This window comes from Mus caroli, chromosome 1 (assembly GCF_900094665.2).
Source record: "Mus caroli chromosome 1, CAROLI_EIJ_v1.1, whole genome shotgun sequence".
NCBI classification, from domain to species: domain Eukaryota; kingdom Metazoa; phylum Chordata; class Mammalia; order Rodentia; family Muridae; genus Mus; species Mus caroli.
In genome coordinates this window covers 60163237-60176806 of record NC_034570.1, presented here as the reverse complement: position 1 = coordinate 60176806, position 13570 = coordinate 60163237, and the positions used below count along the sequence as shown (strand labels likewise).

The window sequence follows — 13570 nt, the reverse complement described above, 5'->3', positions numbered from 1 at the left end:
AATCTTACGTATGAGAGCTCATGAGCAGTATAAAGATTATAGGTAATAAAATGGTGCCGAGTATAAATAAGGAAGTAGTAGTTTTTTTAACAAAAACATACTGAAGGTCTGATATATTTTATATAACATGAGCCTTTGAACATGCTATAAGTAGAAGAAGCCCAACTAAAGGCCACTTATTGTACTGTTTATTGAATCAACTCTTATGCATCTAATTCATTAGGAGACACTTGAAAGCAGAATATTGAGTATCACTATAGACCTCTCATGAAGCATGAATGAGAAACAGTTTGTTTACAAAGGAGCAAAGACCCAACTGATGCTGGGGTACTTAGGGCCATCATGGAACTTGACTGAGGTATTATTGTTCAGACTTGGCCTGCAGTGGGGATGCCAATGGATTATTTTAAGCAAACAGTATTAAAAAGAATTCAAGATAATGCTAGGTGGTGGTGGTGCACGCCTTTAATCCCAGCACTTGGGAGGCAGAGGCAGCAGATTTCTGAGTTCGAGGCCACCCTGGTCTACTAAGTGAGTTCCAGGACAGCCAGGGCTATACAGAGAAACCCTGTCTCAAAAAACAAACAAACAAACTGAAAACAAAAGAAACAAAAACCAAACCAAACCAACGAACCAGCCAAACAAACAAACAAAAAAACCGGGTTCAAGATATCTTGTACATTTTTTACATGATCTACCCACTTTGACTTCAAATTTTCCTGTCTGTCTGTCTGTCTGTCTGTCTCTATCTATCTATTTATCTATCTATCTATCTATCTATCTATCTATCTAAAACCTACCTATTGTAGTCTCTTTAAAATGGAATTACATTCTTATCCAATGTCTGTATAAAATAAATTTCAAGTTATTTTTGGATTATGTACAAGAAGATGTAAGAGAAGAAAGGAAGAGAGAGAGAAAGGGAGAGGAAAGAGAGGGAGAGGGAGAGGGAGGGAGGGAGGGAGGGAGGGAGAGAGAGAGAGAGAGAGAGAGAGAGAGAGAGAGAGAGAGAGAGAGAGAAATTGATTTTGATTTTTTTAACATAAAGGTTGAGTGTCTCTGTATAGGAGGAACAACAATATCAACTAACCAGTTACCCCCCCTCCCCGCACCTGAGTTGTGTTTCTAGCTGCATATGTAGCAGAGGATGGCCTAGTCGGCCATCAATGGGACGAGAGGCCCTTGGTCTTGCCAAGATCATATGCCCAACTATAGGGGATTGCCAAGGCCAGGAAGCAGGTGTGGGTGGGTTGGGGAGCAGGCGGAGGGGGGGGACAGCATTTGAAATGTAAATGAAGAAAATATCTAATAAAATAATAATAGTAGTAGTAATAATAATAATAAAAAGGTTGAGTGTAAATTAGTGAAATAGCTAGATTAACAACCAATATCATTTTGGTCTATAATTCTCTAAGATTTGACCAAGTGTATATGTCATATAACAACAAACAAGATGCAAAATGTTTTGATTATTGAAAAGATCCCACGTGTCAGCCCTTTAGCTCCTGCAATGGGTGGTTTATCTTCCTCGATCCTGGCTGTCTTTGTAGGCCACCACTGTCCAAGCACATGAAATGTCTGTCATGCAGGTCTTTTATGTTCTTTTCACAGAGTCTCACTAAAGCAAGCTGAACCACACTTGTTTTAAAACTCCTTTAAAAGACAATCTCTCATGGACAAAAGTACTGAAAAACAACTATTAATTCTTCATTGTGTAACCTTGTATCTCTTTTTTTTTTTTTTTTTTTTTTTTTTTTGGTTTTTCGAGACAGGGTTTCTCTGTGTAGCCTTGGCTGTCCTGGAACTCTGTAGACCAGGCTGGCCTCGAACTCAGAAATCCGCCTGCCTCTGCCTCCTGAGTGCTGGGATTAAAGGCGTTCGCCACCACGCCCGGCTACCTTGTATCTCTGAAAAGACTAAGTTGAAGGTAAAATGATCCTCTGAGTATGAAAAGCAAATGATAAAAGAATAACTAAAACACACACACACACACACACACACACACAGCCAGTGAGAGTGCAAAGGAGCACAGCCACTTTGGAGAACTGCTTGCCAATATCTACAAATGCAATTCAGCTTCTAGATAGATACCAAGACGAATGAGCACATATGCCCAGATAGCCACATGTAATGCATACCATTAGCAACATTCATAACAATGCAGAGCTAAAAACTACTCAAATCTTTGAAAATAGAAGATAATTCAAACAACAGATTACTCTTTACACAAAAAGGAAAGAAAACATCACATACAAAAATCACAAATAAAAGAGATCTGCACAATGGTCACATCCTATGCCATTCCGTTTAACTGAAATTCAAGACGGTCAAAAATAACACTCTAAAGTTTGGGCAGGGGTTCCCTCTGTGAGGACAGATGGCATCGACTAATCTAATGTCTTCTGGATTCAGCAGTAGCTGAAAATCTAATGTCTTCTGGATTCAGCAGTAGCGATGCAGGAGGTGGAAGAAAGAATTGCCACATTTATTACATGCATTGCACCTTAATGATGACAATAATATGCAACATGATGTCATCGTTTTAGAAAGTCCATTTGTGACAGACTTCAAATCTGTGAGGGTTGTGCAAAAAATCTTGGTATGGGAAAACACTTGCAAGCATGCCCTGTAACCATGTCTGGATACAGGCGGGCCATATGATGATGTGTATGCTGAATAAACAAGGGACCAGGTTTCCTAGCAAAAAGAGGACATTGTACATCAGCTTTTCACGAATAAACAGCCACTCAAATATAAAAGAAAAAGAAGCAAATACCTATTTTATGAGCATCCTATCAGCAAGCGAATTTTTTTTTTCCTTATAGAAATCTTTAGTGAAGTACATTATCACTACAAGAGAGTAGTCAGACAAGAAACTTTAAATCGTTCTTTCCACAGGCAGCCTCTGCCCACTGGCATCACTGATCTTCATAGTTTGTCTTTTGGCTTCATCTCTTTCCTTTCCAATCCAAAGCACACACTTCCTTTGTGGTCCATTTTAAGTTCTTCCTCTCTAGTATCAGCTTCCAGAATTTCTACAGCATATAAGATCTTTTGTTTCTTAGACTCACCATGATATAAAATAAAATAAAATACATAAAAACTATTTGGTTACTGTAACACGTAACTATTGTTTTTTAGTTTCTTCCCTAGTTTATTTAGGCATTGCCTAATTTAAAAGTGTAAGAGATGAATCTGATTATAATGATTAAATATCTGTGGTGTGCTTTTCTCTTTGGGTACATTGTTTTATTTGGCTTTTCTTAGAGTTGCTTACTCATAGTTTACTGTTACAGAAACAGGTCCTGTTAAGTTTAGCAAAATTCCCAAGGCCACACCGCTGGTGGGACATAAATTCAGGACCTGGATTTTTAAGCTAATTAGTCAGTAATTCAAACTAACACACAAAATATCAGAAGAGATTAAAAACATTAGACTTCAGAATTTTCCATTGCCACTTACAAGGCATCAGAAGAGGATGAAAGAAATTAAACATAGAGTTAAATTTAAGCTTTAAGACAGACTACATATTATATAAGTAGGGTGTGAATAAGGGAAGCCTGTGAAAAGAATCAGAAGACTGCAAATATGTATTTTACTTTCAGAATGCCAGATGCTTTCTCCTTATATTTACAAATTAATGTATGCTGGTTGCAATCATCGCCACAGTTGAAGACCACATAACCTTATTTTTCAGTTTTTGCTTTCTTTTTATATTTCTTTGTTGTTTGTATACTTATTATTACCCCCCACCCCTGTGTGTGTGCGCACATGAGCATGTGTACACACGTGCATGTATAACAGAAGACATGAGGAGGTCAGAGGATAACTTGTGGCAGTCAATTCTCCCATTTTACAGTCTACTATGTAGGTTCTCAGCACTGAACTCGGGTTTTTAGGCTTGATGGCAAGCGAGTCTAAATACTGAGCCATCTTTTTCTTTTTTTTCCTTCCTTCTTTTCTTTTAAAATATTCTAGTGAGGTCTTGTTATATATCCCAGGCATGCCTTGAAGTTGCAAACCTCCTGCCTCAGCTGCTTGAGTGCTCTGATTTCATGCAACAGCATGTCCACTTTATGCCCTACTTTCTAACTTTGCTTTGCATTTATTTAATGCAGAATTCATTCTCATCACATACGTTTTGTTTCCGGAGTTTCTTTCTATGATCTGTTTCTTTGGTGAACCCTCCCGTTCTGACTTTGGAGTGATTTGTTCTTTCTTGGTGCCAATCACACTAGGGCAGGGGGAGGGATTACACATGTGGGTTGATCCAACCATGAGCCCTGGAAGTTCAATCTTAGGTGCTTTGTTCATCTGGTTGTTCAGTGATTAGAGAATACATGTCTAAACCCCTGTGACCAGCACTCTCTGGATTTTAAAACATAAACATCAATGATTTAGCATTGTGTTTGAACCTCAACCCGGTGCCTGAGCCCTACTGTTCCACCTGGGAATACCAACCTACTTTCATATCCAGGAATGACTCCTTTAACCTTTAAAGTGACTTTCTAGTACTTAGTGGTTTTTCTGATAAGCATACCCTTGATGGCCTGGGGCATTTCATGGATATCCTGAGAGTAAACTTGGTAATTTGAACCTCTTAACTTGCCTGATTTGGTAGGGCATTCTGGATCAAGGGAACAGGAAACCATTTTCACAGGTTACAACAGCAAGCTTACAGACAACATACAGTCTATGCTTGATATATATCGAAATAAATGTCATTATGTTTTCAAAAGTTTTGCTGTCTGGTAATTTGTGGCTTACTTGTTTTTAAACATCTTGCTCAAAAATTACCCATACCTAGTAAGTATAGATGACAGTAATAAAACTAATGTCTGAATACAATTGCTGTCCTCATTGCAGTATTTCCTTAAATACCATCCAGTACCATGGCACTGTTAAGTGCAGAACCAGAAAGCATCCTAACAATGTCACTTCACAAAATACATGTCCACTATAAGTTAAAAGCATTTGCACTTAAATTTGGGGTAACCAACTGCTTTAATAGAAATACTTCCATCCTCTTCCTAATATTTCCACATATGCCTTTCCTCACAAGGAAGGCTTCACCTGAACGAACACTTTATTACACGATATAATTTCTGCTTCCAGTGTCCTTTGTTCTACTTTGAATGATACCTACCAATTTCTCCTGTGGCATACTATTTACTTGTTTATTCTTTACTGTCTGACACTATCTACTTGTAATCTTCATGAAGACAGAAGCCTGCCTGCTTTATTCACTAATATATCTCAAGCACATAGGACTATATGTGGTAAACAAATAATACATAATAAGTATTAATTGCACAAATACTATTTAAGTGGCATTAGTGGGGTTGAATATACAATATTAAAATTCACAGAAAGATATGAGTTTCTTCTCCCAAAAATCTTCACTCTCAGCTCAAACAGTTTCAGATGTAATGAACCGAACACATGTGGTGTGTTTCTTTCATTTGGTCTTAAATAACTTTAAAATACATATATTGGGGTTTCCACCCTTGGTGCATTGATGGTAACTTGATACACTTGTCATGTTTCAGGGTTTTTTGTTTGTTGGTTCATTGTATTTTTATTTACACTCCATTGTTTTTCTTATCTGCTTGCGAATCTTTAGTTACAGCTTCTAAATCTACCTCCATTGTTCAATAACTTATAAGATACGGTAGCCTAGTTTCTTTATCCCTAAACCTACAACCACACTAAAGGGGGAAAAATCATCTTTGCAAGAGAAATGGACAAGGCATCAAGAAAAATTAACTAATTTTGTTGAACAAATTTTAACTAAATTTTAATTTGGTAGTGAGTCAAGTACACGCTTCTTCACATCTCATGAATTTCTTGGATGATCTTGAGGGATGCAGGAAACGAAGCTTCCTTTTTATCACATCTCTCCACCTATGAGTCACTGCAGCTTAACAAGAGAGTGGACAATGACGTAAGCTCATTTACTACAAAGTCACATGGTACAGAATCAAATAGTACCTGACATTAGACCTCAATTCCTGACTTCTTTTTGAAAAACTACTAGAGGACTATGTTGTTTACTGCCTTCTAAGCACTGAAGAAAATTCTTTAGTCTTCTGAATCCTTGCCACACCTTCCCTACTGAGTACATACAACTGAAGCAAGAGCACTTGCTGTGAGGTCACCTAGCATCATTCCATCTGAATGAGGTCATCATTGACTTCAAAGTGAACAGGATATTCTGAAAAGGCTTAAATACAGAGGGTTTTTTTTTGTTTTGTTTTTTGTTTTTTTCAATTTAATTGATAACATGTCTGGATTCCAATTATAGTTTATTGATTGGAAGCTTGTCTTTCATTGGTGTGACCTAAGCCCTAGCATTACACAAAAGAAAAAAAAATTCCACATAGATCATACATTATTTGTTGAGAAGTTAATTAGTGCCCTACACATGTATCATGGTTTCTAATAACATATATTTATTTAATGAATATTTTTAATTGCATGAGAGTAAGTTACAGGTTGTCTTAGATAATGTGTCTCTCACTGTGATAAAACATCATAAATAAAACCAACTTGAGGAGGAAAATGTTTATTTCATTTTGAAGCTAATAGTTCTTATCATCAAAGGAACTCTGGGTGCAGAAATGTATACAGAGGCCATATAGCAGTGGTTTTCAACTCTTCCAATGCTGTGACCCAGTAATATAATTCCTTAGGTTGTAATGACCCTCATCCATAAAATTATTTTCATTGCTACTTCACAAGTGTAATTTTGCTACTGTTATTAATCATAATGTAAATAATTTGGGAGATAAAGGTTTGCCAAAGGGGTTTTGACACATAGGATAAGAACGAATGCCACAGAGAAATGTTGCTGCTGCTTACTGGCTTGTTCTTCATGGTTTGCTCATCTATCTTTCTTCTAACACCCAGGGCTACCAGCCTGAGGGTGGCATTGCCCAGAATGGGTTAGGCCCTACCACTTCCATCATCAATCAAGAAAATGAACTATAAACTTGCCCACAAGCCAATCTGCTGGAGGCTTTCCCAACAGTGTTCCTTCTTTCCAGGTAACTTTAGCTTGTATACAGTTTGCCTAAAACCAGCCAGCACATGGTTGTAGAGTTTCATACTAGTTGAGAGCAAACATCATATAGTTCAATCATTTTCTCTTTCTATAAGATCTGATAGATGCTTTTAAAATTGTATGCAGTAATTAAATTGTGCTATAAGGATATTGATATAGGGAAAAATAATGAGAAGTGTGCAAAAATGTATAACTGTAGTCATTGTTCTTAAGTATTGAATAGATAGATAGATAGAAACAAACAAACAAACAAACAAGGAAAATCATGAGAAAGGGGGAAGGAAACACATGTCCAGGCTAAAGGTACTTCCTGTTAAAGTATGAGAGACTTATGAGTACATGTAAGAAGCGCAAGATGCTTCAACGACCTGGCTTTCTAGAGCACAAAAGCCATTCATAATCTTCTTGTCTTGGGGCTATTCAATGATTGCATGATTTGTTGATTAGCCCATGAGAAGTGTATGTGAAGCCTAAATCAAGAAATGCATGAACAGGGCTGGATATATGGCTCAGTGGTTAAGAGCACTGCATGCTTTTCCAGAGGACGAGTTTGAGTCCCAGGACCCACAGGATGGCTCTATCTATAACGCCAGTCCTAGGGCATTCAATTCCCCCTTCCTCTGTCCTCTACAAGCAACAGGCACACATGTAGTATACAAACATACAGTTGGACACTAATACCTGTCAATATTTTGTAAAGAAAGAGAAATGCATGGATAGGCTCCAGAGAGAGCTTTGTGAATATGATGCCTGCTGCTAAAGAGTACGGACTGAAGTTTGATTCTAAGAACACAAGTAAAAGCTTAGCAACCATGGTGGCCACCTGTAATCTCTGCACTCAGGAGTAAAAATGGGCATCACTGGGGCAAGTTGGCTATTTAGACCAGCTGGTACAAACAGTCTCTGGGTTCAGTAAGAGTCTGTCTGTGTAATTAAAGTGGAAAACACGGAAGACACCAGACATCATGTTTAGGCCTAAACACACATGTGCATACACATAGATGTTCATGCGCACCTGCATACATCACACATATTGAATATATATGTGTGTGTATATACACAGAAAAAAAATACATATACAGGAAGTAAAAATGAAGAGCAATAGATTACATGTATATATAAAGTTGTCAAAAATAATTTATATTTTTAAAAAAGGAAATAAAACTTAAAATGTAAAGGCAAAGCACAAATGAAAATATTGAGAAATTGGCATCATATTCAGTTAAAAGGGGGAATTAAAGGAAATAACAGAAAGATTTCAGTGTTTGTGTGTGTGTGTGTGTGTGTGTGTGTGTGTGTGTAAGATGCTCAAATAGCCCAGAAGTACTACATCCTACTCTGAGTATCACTTGACAAAGTGAATGAATATGGATGGGGTCTGTTAGTAGAGTTAAAGTCTTCAGATCAGAAAATAAAGCAAGAGTAAATGAGGTCTGTAGAAAAGAACTGGATGGGCAAATGCTCGGTAAGCACACAGAGCTTCATTTATAAACTAGTTCAGCAGGCTGCCAGGTGAAACAGGCTGAGCCACCTGAAAGATCATATTCAATGGCTGGCATTTCTCAATGCCCAGCTGGGTAGTTTAAACAGACACAGTTAAATTAGAGTTGCATGCTTCCTTTAACACAGCTTTATAAATCTTGTACAGCATCAATATTTGCCAAACACCTGCCACCATCATTTGTCTAGAATTTGCTAGATTCAGCAAGTCTTGACAGAGGATATATTATGGGGATGGTTGGTCCTCTACTTTGGACTCACCTCTATCGATGATATGCTAATGGGTTTGGTTCTATCTCGTCAACAGCATAAATTAATTTAGTCCTACCAAGAGGATTATTTTGGAAACAGAGAATGTTACCCCCAGAATGCTTGGAGGTGCAAGTGAATACGTTTCTAATACCAGTAGAATGAAAGGCACAGAGACACACACAGTCCCTTAAAGTGACTTTCCTTCCTGATGTCTGTACCAGATAAGAGTTGGTTCAAGCACAGTATTTCACTCTTGATCCCCTGAAATGAATACTTCATAATACACAGTGAGCTTTGAACTGAGTGCATATTTCATGGTGAAATAGTGTCTTCTAGCAAAAGGTACATGTTTTGTATTAGTAAAGACAGATTTGTGACTATCATAATTCCTTAGTAACTTAGGTTAATTAGCAAATTACTAATGGCTCCAGAGAACAAGGCAATAAAATCGCATGCCAAATGTGAATAAGAAAACCACCACTTGGATCAAAAGTACATGAGAATATTTTTAAAGACTCCTAAGTCATGATTTGGGAAACATGATTGAAGGAACCCCAGACACAATTCATTCTATAACAATTTAAGGGCATTTTCCACCGAATTGTGGTTTCCTTGAATATTTGTTACCCAGCTAGCTTGAAAACTCCATCACTGAGAATGGTTTCAAATCCAGATTTATAAAGAGATTACAAGGTGAGAGTAGGCACAAAGCCTTCAGAGTGAACCAGCAAGTGGTGACTCTGCCTGAAGCAGATTATGATGTGTATATTGGCAGGAGCAACTGAAGCAAGCAGCCCTGACAACTCCAAGAGGATTGAAGGAGTCCTATAGACCAGCAACTGTTAGAAGCATTGAAGCAGGAAGGTGTAAACACAGTGATATTGATTTGGAGGAAAGATACACACCAACATGAGCAATGAGGCCCTGTCTGTTGGGGAAGGAGCAAGGAAGCTGTGACCAGAGATAAAAAGACATTAAGAAAAAGAGAAAAAGCAAAACAGAGACTTTCATGTGTCTATGACCATGGAGCAAAAATATGTGGACTGTAAGACACTTGACTCTTTGTACCCATAGTTCAAAATAACACAGGCTGTAAAGTAAGGCCCTGGCATGCATGCCCAGCACCATCTAAGGGGGAGAGTGTGAAACTATAGACAGGGCTCACATCATCTTTTTGTCTGACTCTACAGAGATGCACTAAAACCAGAGTCTGGGCCTTAGCTCTATGGGACTTAATTCAGGAGCCCAGAAAAGGTTCACCAGTCTGATGTAGTTTTTAACTATCAGGTGATTTCTGGTGCCACTAGTTCATGGAATACAATTGAAAACAAAGAAAACTGGATAAGTTCTTTCTTCAAACAAAGGCAAAGATGTCTGCCTCTTATGGGAATCTACCAGGGGTTTCCAATCCCATGTCTGATCATCATATTACATGTGAATATGAATTTCTATAAGAATACATAGTGAGTTTTGTCAATATATTCTTCAGTTAAGAAGATTCTCTTAAAATTAGATATTTATTTTGAATGGTTACATTTTTAGAGTTTCTACTTATTTTTCTACACATTGTTCTTTCCTTACAACCTTTTCGTTATTAACTGCAATCATCAACAGTAGATAATCTTGAGGAGAGGCAGACACCATCAACAAGGACATTTAAGCCTGACCTTCATTTCACAGTAACAGTGGAAAAAGGTCAGAGTACTTTTAAAAGAACCTATGATTGTAGTTCATAAAATCTCCACTCTTTCCATCTACTCCTGTCAGTTTTATCACTCGGCGTATTTAGCCTAATACTATGCACCAGTATTCACAGAACCATTTATTCATTCAAGTGCAAAATTATGAAGATGAATGTGCAATGTAAGTTGATGCTTCATAGTTTTATCAAAATGGAAGAACACTACCTTCCATGGGGCGTTTGCAAGGAGCACAGCCATGGTACCCAAGGTGCGATCTCCAGATGAATGTTGATATAAATTGGGTTTGATCAAGTGAGGGATAACTCCAGTGAGAGGAAATTCCAGCAGTGTGTAGTTTCCTCTTAGAGAGACCAGAGAACTTCACTACAAGCTTGAGAACTATTTGGGGGTGAGATGGAGAGACTATGATAATGGCCATCATTAATTCCCAACTGGATTTCAATGACTTGTAAAAGAGAGTGGTTTGCAATGGTTCTCCATGAAGAATACTATGAAACTTTTTCCAAAGTGCTTTATTAGAACTAGCCACAAGGCAATTTGGAGCCATTAAAAAAAATAATTCTGTTACTCCTTTGAAACAACTTTGCGATCTGGTTATTAATGATACACTTATGTTATAGATGAAGAAATCAGGAGACACGTAGATGAAATTGCTCAATATGAAGTCAGCTCATGTGGTTTATGACTATATTCTACAACTAATGCGAGGGTGGGGAGGCAGGAGTGGGTGGGTGGGGGCACACCCTCATAGAAGCAGTAGGAGGGGGGATGGAATATGAGGTTTCTGGAGGGAGGGAATCAGGAAAGGTGATAACATTTGAAATGTAAATAAATAAAATATCTAACAACAACAAAAATGTATCAAGAGTTAACATGTTGCAGACCAATGCTATTTTGTTTAGGACTATTTTTAATCCCTCTGAAAGCCATACATTACCCACATCTGCATCTAACCTAACACCACTGTTACCATCAAAATCTAAAAGTGTGCTCTTGACATTAGCTTCCACCAATCCAAAAGCTAACAGTGTGATCAGACAACATCTAAAACTATAGCAGACTTTTCCACACTTGCTGTAACCACCTACCTATGTATCACCCTGTATTAATATTTTAGAAATACTATAATTCTGTAACTGGCAGAAATCACATGCAACCACTCACACAGTATAATACAGTATTTGGCAACCATGAATCTGTGTTTGTGGACATGGTCACTCATCCATGGCTCTAGAATTAACTACCTTGTATAGACTTTGAAGAGAGAACGGTGATTTCCATCAGTGCTGCGCTGTACTCCCATTGTATTTCCTGTACCTCCAACCCTCAGAAGCAGGGATAGCCACAGCTGCTTCCTCTATGTGTCGTTTGTTTGTTTGTTTGTTTGTTTGTTTGTTTTCATCTGTGACTTCAGACAGGATGCTAAGAGAAGGTGTAGTTTTCCCCTCTGGGTTGTATAGAGAGTTCCTTTACCCTTCTGTGTTAGCCTTTTAAAGTATCCCCTGTGTGTCTTATGTTGAGTTGGTGAGGAGGGTAACAGAGAGAGACATGAAAGTCTTTTGATAAATACATTATGCCTATAAAAAGGGATTTAAATAATTTAACAAAATAAAGTTGAAAATACAATTAAAGATGGGGTCTTTGATGCACTCATTTGTTGGCCAACATGTTCATACTTTTTCAAACATTGATAAGGAATTTGTTAACATTTCTATTTAGCATAAATACATAGTAAAAAGAGCTTGTTGAATGTTTAGTAATATTTAAAGTATATTAAATAAATTATTAATATGATCATATACAGAAAGTTGAATTATGGTTTTCATATTTTAAGGTGGGCAAATTGATATGTAAATTAGATAAATTTTCCTAGAGCAAACCATGAGTAAATTAAAAGCTACTTGACCTGGACCTTATTATCTGAGTTCTTCTTTGAGCCTAGTCATTTTCTGAGCTTACTGAATTATTTTGAAAGCAGCTTGTGTACATGGGAACACATCCCATAAACAACCACCAAACACAGACACTATTGTGAATGCCAACAAGCGCCTGCTGACAGGAGCCTGATAAAGCTGTCTTCTAGAGGCTCTGCCAGTGCCTGACAAATACAGAAGTGGATGCTCACAATCATCCATGGGACAGAGCACAGGGTCCCCAATGAAGGAGCTAGAGAAAGTACCCAAAGAGGTGAAGGGGTTTGCAGCCCCATAGAAGGAACAACAATATGAACTAACTAGTACCCCCAGAGTTCCCTGGGACTAAACCGCCAATCAAAGAAAACACATGGTGGGACTCATGGCTCTAGCTGCCTATGTAGCAGAGGATGGCCTAGTCTGTCATCAATGGGAGGAGAGGCCCTTGGTCCTGTGAAGGCTTTATGCCCCAGGATAGGGGAATGCCAGGGCTAGGAATGGGAGTGGATGGGTTGGGGAGCAGGGGGAGGGGGAAGGTGATAGGGAATTTTCAGAGGGGAAACTAGGAAATGGGATAACATTTGAAATCTAAACAAAGGAAATAACTAATAAAAAAAAAAAGAAAGAAAAGAAAATGAGAAATTCCTGAAACAGCACTCTACCAAACTCAATCACCTTCCCTGCCTACCCCAGTATGCTGGAGCGCACACAAGAAGCATTGGATACCTTCTCTCTGGTTGGAATTTGACACCGAAAGAAAAAACAGAAAAATAAAGGCCAACTCTACACAGGTTACACCACTACAATTTCTGTGATCCTTTTCATGTCTAGCCTGGCTTCATATGGAAACAGGCCCTTTAAACCCATTGCTTCTGCATGTGTGTCTCCTCCCTGTTCTCCTCTTACCCAACTTTTGACATCATCACAGGGGCAGGGGGTTGGGGAGGGAAAGAAAGAAACCTTGATTTCTGGCTTACTTAAAAGATCTTCGGGCCACAACCCTCTTCCGGTCAGAAAAGCACCTGAGCAGCTGGGGCGCAGGGTCTGCTGACACTCGCCAACTGCCCACAACACCCACCACAGGATCTTAAGACTTCTGGTGAGTGGAGCACAGCTTCTGCTCCAATCCAATTGCGCGG

General features: G+C 38.3%; 1 protein-coding gene and 1 non-coding gene across 5 annotated transcripts in view; both read right to left on the bottom strand.

Moving 5' to 3' along the window:
• Map2 (microtubule associated protein 2) overlaps nucleotides 1-13570 on the bottom strand; it is a 258740-nt gene that overhangs the window by 124546 nt on the left and 120624 nt on the right. The window lies entirely within an intron of this gene.
• LOC115032520 lies at nucleotides 11919-12055 on the bottom strand. Its single transcript, XR_003838176.1, has one exon. It is a non-coding gene; the product is annotated as a small nucleolar RNA SNORA26 (small nucleolar RNA).